This window comes from Echinops telfairi, unplaced genomic scaffold (genome assembly GCF_000313985.2).
Source record: "Echinops telfairi isolate 266 unplaced genomic scaffold, ASM31398v2 ScPeMD7_7405;HRSCAF=8443, whole genome shotgun sequence".
In the NCBI taxonomy this organism is placed as follows: domain Eukaryota; kingdom Metazoa; phylum Chordata; class Mammalia; order Afrosoricida; family Tenrecidae; genus Echinops; species Echinops telfairi.
In genome coordinates, this window is record NW_022111305.1 from 3392655 (window position 1) to 3401881 (window position 9227).

Genomic DNA, 9227 nt, shown 5'->3' on the forward strand with positions numbered 1-9227 from the left:
CTTCTGTGTGGGCATGGCCTTCTCCTGGGAAATCTGGTACTTCCTCCTTGGAGGCGTAAGACACTTCTCTCTTCCTGCCACTTCCTGGGAGACATTGCAGAAGACAAGCCACATGGACGCAACCAGACCCCTTAAGCCGGAGAAGCCACGGAGAGACCCCTGCCAGCACTGAGATGCTTACAACACCACCGGACCCAAAGACTTTCTACCCACTGGCTTGTGATCATCCGCATCTGGCTTCGTTGCATGTGTTTCGTGAGTCTGAAGAGGACTTTATAGATTGGTATTGGACATATGGGCTAATATCAGACGTATGGCCTTGGACTGGACTGGGTTGGGATGTTTTCTCTTCAATTCCTCTTGTATATAAACCTCTCCAGTATATGCATATGTGTGTCCATGGATTTGTTTCTCTAGGATACTCAGACTGACACAGCTTATTTTACTACGACAGGTGAGTGTCTGAGGACTCAAAAGTAGGCAAAAGGCCTTCTCTGAACAGGTCCCATGCAAAAAGAAGGAAAAAAATGTACAAAGCCTAGTAGGTGGTGAGTCATTGCCATCTGGTGGTTAAAGGGATTTAACCTCATATATTGGCAGAGAAATTCGCAATGGCACAGTTGGCAAGTTGGCGTGGTATAATTGACTTTTTGCAATGGAGACAATTAGGGACAAATGGTTTTAAGTGTTAACTATATTAAGTCCCTACACAAATACATCTCCATCTCTTTATATTCTCTAAATTCCTCTGATTATCTAACTCTACTCTCTTTTACTGCTTTACTGGACAATTGTCTAAACGAAAGATCCATATTCATTACTGACCCCACTGAAGTTCATTCTGAGACAGGCTTTATCTAAAGACAAGAAATGACCCACCCCACTTCCCAAAGGGGAAAAAAACACGAATTTTTAAAAAGTATTTATTTATTTATTTTAAAGAAACAAACCTTATCACTCTCAAAGCACTCTCCATTACACTCAATATATTTGTCAAATCTATGATTCCATTCTTGGAAACATTTTTCAAGCTCATCTTTTGGATGGCTGACAGCACCACCCTCGGTTTTGTTTTTTGTTTGCTTTTTGCACTTCTTCTATGTTGTCAAATCCTTGACCTTTCATGCCCCGGTGCATTCATGGAAACACAAAGAAGTTGAATGGAGTGAAGTCAGGTGAGTAAGATATGTGGGACAAGAGAGGTCTGCAGTTTTTTGCCAAAAACTTGTGCACTGAGATGGCTGCATGGTCATGGTGGCAAAACGAGTCCATCTGCCACAAATCAGGCTTTTTTAGTCACACAGTGTTATGCAATCTTTTCAGAACCTCCAAATAGAAACCTTGATTAACAGTCTGACTTGGTGGAATGAACTCCAAATGCATTGTGAGTCAACTTTTTCTTCCATTTGGGAAGTTGATGGATATTCAGAATGTGGTTTGTCATCAATCAACATTTCACCTTTTTTGAAATGAGAAAAACGCTAGTACACTTGAGTTTTCCCCATAGTGTTGCCCTTGTAAGCGGTGCTCTATGTCACAACAGTTTCAGTGGCATTTTTCCTGAGCAGGAAACAAAATTTCACAGCTTCAGGCTGTTCTCTTAAATTGACCATCACACACACACACAAAATGAAGTTTAACTCCTTTTACCAAAAAATTCATTGTGACCACAGGAAACTTTCTAGGTCACACCACTGGGTGCACCAATGCAGAGCAAGCTGCACAAGACTCACCTACTGGGAAAAATGCATGCTACGAAAGCTCTGCTCTGTCCTGCGCAATACCAGTTTTTTTTTTTGTACCCCCTCGTATATTTTGATTGTTCTAAAGTTTTATCCATAAACTCTTCAAGGCCATTTTTCAAGGTCTTATAGTCTGTGAACCCTTTCAGATTCTAAATTAAGGGTATGTGTGTATCTGAAAATATTATAGCATTTCTAGCTATACTTTAGATACAAATATATTTCATATTATCCTTATGTATTGGATGTCAAATGTGTGATGATTTGGGTTCAGAAATAAAAGTAGTATAGCAAATATCTAATTCAAAAATGAACCCATAACAACTGGCTCATGAAATGAAATAAGATGATAAATAAAATGACAACAAGATAATAATGCATACAATTTTACATTTTTATTTCAGTTCTTCTGACCCAATTTCATTCCACATCAGGGCAATATTCAATAGGGAAAAATTTAAATGCCTTTAAAGTCATATTTTGCTTACAAATGCAACAATAGATTAATGAAATGACCATGCTAGTTATTTTTGAAAGTTTCGGCCCCAGGACAACAATGAAGTGCAGGGCCAGACCATGTGAATGGGATCAGCAATCCACGTCTTTTTTTCTTTTGCAATTTTACTTCTCCATAGTTTCAAGAACATAACAGAAAATTATGTGTTTCAGATGGCAGCTTTTCTTCTCAGTTATGGCAGTTTGTCCACATCCCCCTCTTTTTGAGACAAAATGCCATCTTAGGAAAGGTCCAATAGTCTTTATTTTGCAAAGTATGGGGTGTGTAGTATTAACCATTGTTCTTTTTTTTTTTTTTCATTCATAGCAGTGGCAGAAGTGATCCACGGAAAGCATGTAAAATAAGTAAATACATAATTTCAAAGCCCTATGAAAAAGTACCACATTATCAGTATTATTATTAACCATAGAAGCAAGCACTGTCCTATTGAGCCAAGATATAATATAATATTTTGATGATCCATTTTAGCGCTCATACTTGTCTCCTCCTCTTGAACTCACTTTCATGATGAGAACCTATGTATCTTTTTTCTAGCTATATAATCATGCATATGATTATAAAATGAGTTAAACACCCTTTTTCCTGCTTGTCTGCACCACCTACCATTGTGCTTTTATTTCTACAGGATCCAATACAGACAGTTATGCATCAGCAGGAAAATATACTTTCTAACATTCAAAGTCAATGATGCAGATAATAGGGAACCAGCATCCTCGTGTGGGATACACACTGTCCTTAGTCCCTGGCCCAGATGTTGGTAACAACCAATACACTGTATTATACTCACATATATAAAACGCAGCTTAAAGAAATGGCCTGCTTAGCTAGATTTATTAGGAGAGATCTTTAATATGCCATATGGCAGCTTGGCTCTTCCTGGCAGGGCAATCCTGCGAAGGAAAGTGCTCAAGTGTGATGACCGGTCCCAGAGCAAGTGTTGCTACTTCCCCAGGGATTCCAGGGCTCGCGGCAGGACTTTTCGCCAGGGTGACCCCCGAGATGTGTGCTAGTAGTCCATTATGCTTCAACATGCTTTCAATCAGAGCCTGGACCTGCATCACCCCAGACATCTCCAGACAGATCCGGCGGTGGGGGGCAAAGGCGAAAGAGTAGAGCTAAGATCCATCTTGTCTTTAACCTAGTTTCTGCATTTATTGAGACACTTTATGTAGGAAATACTAAGGGACTTGCAATGTTTTTAAGGACTATTATTCCAGTAAATGGGAAAGTGGCATCAGGATGGGGTTTAGAATACCAGGGAGTGCAAGATGTTTTTTTTTTTTCTTTTACTGGAAGGCAGCTGAGCAAGCACTACTTCCCTTTATTAAAATACCCTGCCTTCCACACACAGAGTTTTATTGGAATGATTTGTGTCAATGCTTGTACTGCCTTTCCATTAACATGCAAGTGAACTTTATCAATATTCAAAGCTGTTAGTGCAAACCCATTTTTTGAGAAAACCACATAAAATTTTCAGAATTTAGAAACTATCTTGGTTACTTTTTTCCTCCAATTTTCAGGTCATTTTTGGTCTCCAGGGAGGAGTTATACTTATTACAATGGAATGCCAATATATATTTTGTAGCTGGAAATTCAGTGACCAGATAATTATGTAAAATTAAGCCACAAAGAAAACACATAATTTACATGATATTCTTTTTTGTTGTTGAGATAAATATTTATTTGGGTCTGGCCAGTGGTTTATCAGTTCAGAGTTTCTTTCTTTATTTCCCCCCACCCTTTTTTTTAAAAAAAACAAAACCATTTTATTGGGAGCTCATATAATTCTTATCACAATCCATCCATCCATCCATTGTGTCAAGCACATGTGTACATTTGTTGCCATCATCATTCTTAAAATATTTGCTTTCTACTTGAGTCCATGGTATCAGCTCCTCATTTTTTGCCTACCTCCCGCCTCCCTCCTTCACTAACTCTTGATAATTTATAAATTATTATTATTTTGTTATGTCTTACACCGTCCGAGGTATCACTTCACCCATTTGCTGTTGTCCATCCCCCAAGGAGGAGGTTATATGTAGATCCTTGTAATCGGTTTCCCCTTTCTACCCCACCTTCCTTCCACCCTCCCAGTATCGCCCTGGTCCTGAAGGGATCATCTGTTCTGGATGCCCTGGGTTACCAATTCCTATCTGTACCAATGTACACCCTCTGGTCTAGCGAGATTTGTACGGTAGAATTGGGATCATGATAGTGGGGGAAGGAAGCATTTAAGAACTAGAGGAAAGTTGTATATTTCATCATTGCTACCCTCCACACTGACTGCCTCCTCTCTCCCTGCGACCCTTCTGTAAGGGGGTGTCCTGTTGCCTACAGATGGGCTTTGGGTCTCCACTCTGCACTCCCCCTCATTTACAATGATATGATTTTTTTTGTTTGTTTGATGCTTGAAACCTGATCCCTTCAACACCTTGTGGTCACACAGGCTGGTGTGCTTCTTCCATATGGGCTTTGTTGCTTCTGAGCTAGATGGCCGCTTGTTTATCTTCAAGCTTTTAAGACCCCAGATGCTATATCTTTTGATAGCCAGGCACCATCAGCTTTATTCACCACATTTGCTTATGTACATATTTGTCTTCAGCAATCGTGTCGGGAAGGTGTGCATCATGGACTGCCATTTTAATAGAACAAAGTGTTCTTGCATTGAGAAAGTACTTGAGTGGAGGCCAAATGTCTATCTGCTGCCTTAATACTAAACTTATAAATATATGCACATAGAGCTATTTCTCTACCATCCTATATAAATATATTTACATATGTACATGCCTGTATTTAGAACTCTATAAATACCCTTTGCCTTCTAGTTCTTTCCTCTATTTCCTTTTACTTTCCACTTGTCCCACTATCATGCTCAGCCTTCATTTGGGTTTCAGCAATTTCTCTCGGTTACATTGGCCTTGCTGAATCCCTATCAGGCCTCTCACACCCTCCTTGCCACTAATTTTGGATTACTTGTTGTTCCCTTGTCCCTGGGTTAGTCAACACCACCTCCCTTCCCCCCTCCCCCCATTCTATGTCCCCCCAGAACCTAGGGTCCAGTTGTTTTCTCCTCCAGACTGTTCATCCAGCCTGTCTTATCAGATAGACCTGCAGAGATAATAATATGCACCCAAAACAAGGCATAGCAAGACAAAGCGACAAAAGAAGACAGTGATGACAACAAAAGAAGGAAAACCAATGAATCCGAAAAGAATAAATTAACTTAAGAAAAAGAAAAATTTTAAAAAGAAAGAAAAACCTGTAAATAGATCAAGGTCTGATTTTTTACCTCTTAGGCGTGTCCTCCAGTCGAGTCCGATGGGGTGGCACGCTCTAGCCCCAGAGTCTGTCCTTTGCACTCCCTCGGGAGCTCCCTGCTCTGCTGCCCCCATTGCTCTGCTGCATGTCTTTAGTGTTTTGCCTCAGTGTCGCTGGGTCAGTCCTGGCCAATCCCGACACTGGGTCTCCAGTGTTGTCCCCCATAGGTCCATGGGTCAGCGAGGGATGTCGTGTCTCATAGTGGGATCAGCCATATGGTCCACTCTGTGCATTGTCTGTTCGGTTAGGGAATAGTATGATGTCTGGATTAGCTCCTAATAAAACGATTTGGGGGAAAAAAAGAAAACTTTCTAAAGTTGATTGTGGTAATGATTGTATGGCTTTTCATGATATGACTGAACTATTGAATTGTATGATATGAGAATTATGTGCCAACAAAACTGATAAAAAGAAATGATTTATACTGTGATTTTCACTCTAAGTTGAGATTATTTCACAGTAAGTAAAAATGAAATTAAACTGACTTTTGTCTTTGACTTTTTTTCCCTTGGTAGCCCATGGGACTTACAGGCATAATAAAATAACATCCATCTAGCAATCATGTGAAGGTCTAATGAGCTAACTGCTTGCATAAGATCTGTGATATCATGTTGTTGAGTACTGCCAGGAAGGTTAGTACTGATGCAACACGCCGAGTCCTCTGCTCTCCTCACAGTCGTGTATGTACCTGAGCTCCTTGTAGCCGCTGGATCGGTCCATCGCATTGAGTCTTTCTCTTCTTTTGCTGACCTTCTGCATTGAGCAGGACCTCTTCCTCCAAGCACTTTTTTCTATGATCCCATCAACTGAAATTCTTGACAGTCAATCTTTTCTTCATTATGGTGTTGTTGTTTATTGGTCTATGTAAGAGTTAAGGGTTTGTGTTCACTTATCTGGAAATGGTTTCTCAGTAGTGGCAATTAAGACTAAGTAATCTTCCACAATGAGATCTCCTTGGGAGCGTGGCCTGCTTCTGGTAAAAAGTGGGCATCGTGGAAAAGGTTGCTGGCTTTTTGCTGAGTGTAGCTCCTACATTTGGCACATCATCTAACTTCTGGCTCTTTTTACTTGAACCAGTAGTCTGTGCCGAGTTCATCTTACCCACCAAATTACTTCAGATTCATTTGCTTTTGCAACCAGAAACCCAATGTCTGACCTACTGATCTTTTGGGTTCATCAGTCCCAAAATTTTAGTCTGAATATGACTCAGAATTGGAACTTGCCTCTCTAGAACTGTTGTGAGTCCATTACTTGATACAAACGTCTTTCTGTACATACATCTAAAAGGATCCATAGTGGGGTAGTGGGCCAGCCACTGAACTTCTAACCACAAGGCCAGGGTTTCAAACCACAACCAGTTCTGTGGAAGAAAGGTGAGGCTTTCTATACAAGTAAAGAGTTAAAGTCTTGGATAGTCACAAAGGAAATTCTACTCTGCCCTTTAGGTACAATCCTAAATTGTACCTAAAGTAAAGTAATACTGTACCCAAATAAATACTGTACCTAAAGTATAATGATACTGTACCTAAATAAATACTGCACCTAAAATACAGTAATGCTGTACCTAAATACAGTAAAGTATTGTAAAGTAAATTTACAATCCTAAATTGTACCTAAGGTAGTACAGAATGTACCTAAAATACGTGAGTCAGAATGTACCTGAGTCAGAATGGATTCAAGAGCAGTGCGTTTGCGATGACAGGTGCATGTATTGGTTTCCTGGTTTCACTTCTCTAGAACCCAGCCTAAGGATAGCTCTGTTGTTCGAATTTTTGGTTTTGCTATTATATTGAGGTGTAATCCATATTCGGTACTGTAGTCCGGCCTCGGCGCGTGTATTGGCTCTCTTTTCTGCCGGCCAGCTAAGCAACGCGCTCTCTCCAAAACTGCTCACTGCACGGTTGAGCCTGGTGGCCCTGCCGCCCCTGGTCCTGCTGCCACACCATTACCTGTGTCGCCACCGCCTCGGGATGGGCTGTATGATGAGCACAATCGTCAGTGAGTAGACATATTCCTCAGTGTTCTGGGTCACACATTGATGGAGTTGTTGAAGGGCAGTGGAGGTTAGTGCCAGGCACAGCACACCTCCATGCAGACAAGCGAATGGTAGAAAGCCATCACTACTCCACCGCGAAGCCCCCCTAGAATGTTGAAATCCATTCCCAGAGCCATTTTCCAGAGCTCGGACCTGCCTGGGGCAGACCTCACTGCGCTTCCTGTCTATTGCCTCCATGCTCCTGGATGGGAGAACGCTGCTTGTTAGCAGGTTCATTTCATTGTCCATTACTACGAACATCACCCTGGGAGCACAGAGAATTTCAAGTGGAGTATTTGGAAGTAGACTTCATTTTCTTTACATCATTTCTGTAACCGCTTTTTAAAAGTTGTTTCACAGCCCTCTTGAGTGTTCTTGTTCTAATGAAATGAACATAGCTCGAATGAAGCTCCCAGCTCCTGTGGAACTCACATACAAGAACATGCGATTTCTTATTTATTACACACAACCCAACCAATGCGACCTTAAATAAATGTGCAGAGGAACTTATGGAGTATGGAGTTACCGTCTGTGAAGCAACGTATGACACTGCTCTTGTGGGAACGAAGGCATGCATGTTCTTGATTGGCCTTTTGATGACGGTGTGCCACCATGCAACCAAATGGTCGAAGACTGGTTCAGTCTCATAAAATTAAGTTTTGTAAAGAGCCCGGTGGTTGTATTGCTGTCCACTGTGTTGCAGGGCTCGGGAGAACCCCAGTGCTTTTTGCCCTGGAAGGTGGAGTGCGATATGAAGATGCAGCACAGTTCATAAGACAAAAGCGTCTTTCAATAGCAAGCGACGTTTGTATTTGGACAAGTATCGCCCTCACATGCGGCGGTGCTTCAAAGACTCCAATGGTCGTAGAAACAACTGTCGCATCCAATCAACTAGTGCCTGATGGTGTGGCTTTGAAAGTGGAACTCGAGACAGGACCTAATTTGTCATGTGTATTTACCAATATGTTAGCTTGGCGAATTCGTTCTACAAAGCTTCCCTTAGGAGTATCGAAAGCAGTTTTACCAGGCTATACCTGTGACAGAATTTGGAAGCTCCATGTTTGGGTTGTCTGGACAGTTAGCAAAGGTGTCTTAGCGTCCAGAATTTAAAATGTGCTTATCCTTTGTAGCGATTGACCTGCCCTGAAAATCATGCAGTATTATTTTAAACCTACACCCATGCCATAATCTTATCACCATACAAGAAACTTAAATATGCAGCACAATATTTATGTATTTTTAGGATCATAAAAAACTGGAAAAAAAATCTCGGGAACTATGACCACTAGATCTTAGTGGTTTATTCCTTCAGTCATTTCAAACATTGAAAGTAGGACCGATAGTGGTTATTTGCCGGTTCACTTCTGTTTACATCTCCCAGACTCATCAGGTTTGCACAACCATTGATATATTTTTTTGGTTGTTACCAAGGCTTCTTACAGTTTTACTGTCACTTTGTGCTTTTATGGGAAACCCTCATTTTGAAAACAAACTGCATTGTACTGAAGCACATGACTTTAATGTCTCCAGACAAACAAAAAGTAAAACCTTACAGTTAATTTAATGTTCGCACTTTGGGTATAATCTAACAGAGGGTGGGCCTGAAAAAAGATGG

General features: G+C 40.9%; 1 pseudogene; it reads left to right on the plus strand.

The window, feature by feature from the left end:
* The first annotated feature begins 8012 nt into the window (after positions 1-8012).
* Positions 8013-8514, plus strand: LOC101663737 (annotated as a pseudogene).
* Positions 8515-9227: the final 713 nt, after the last annotated feature.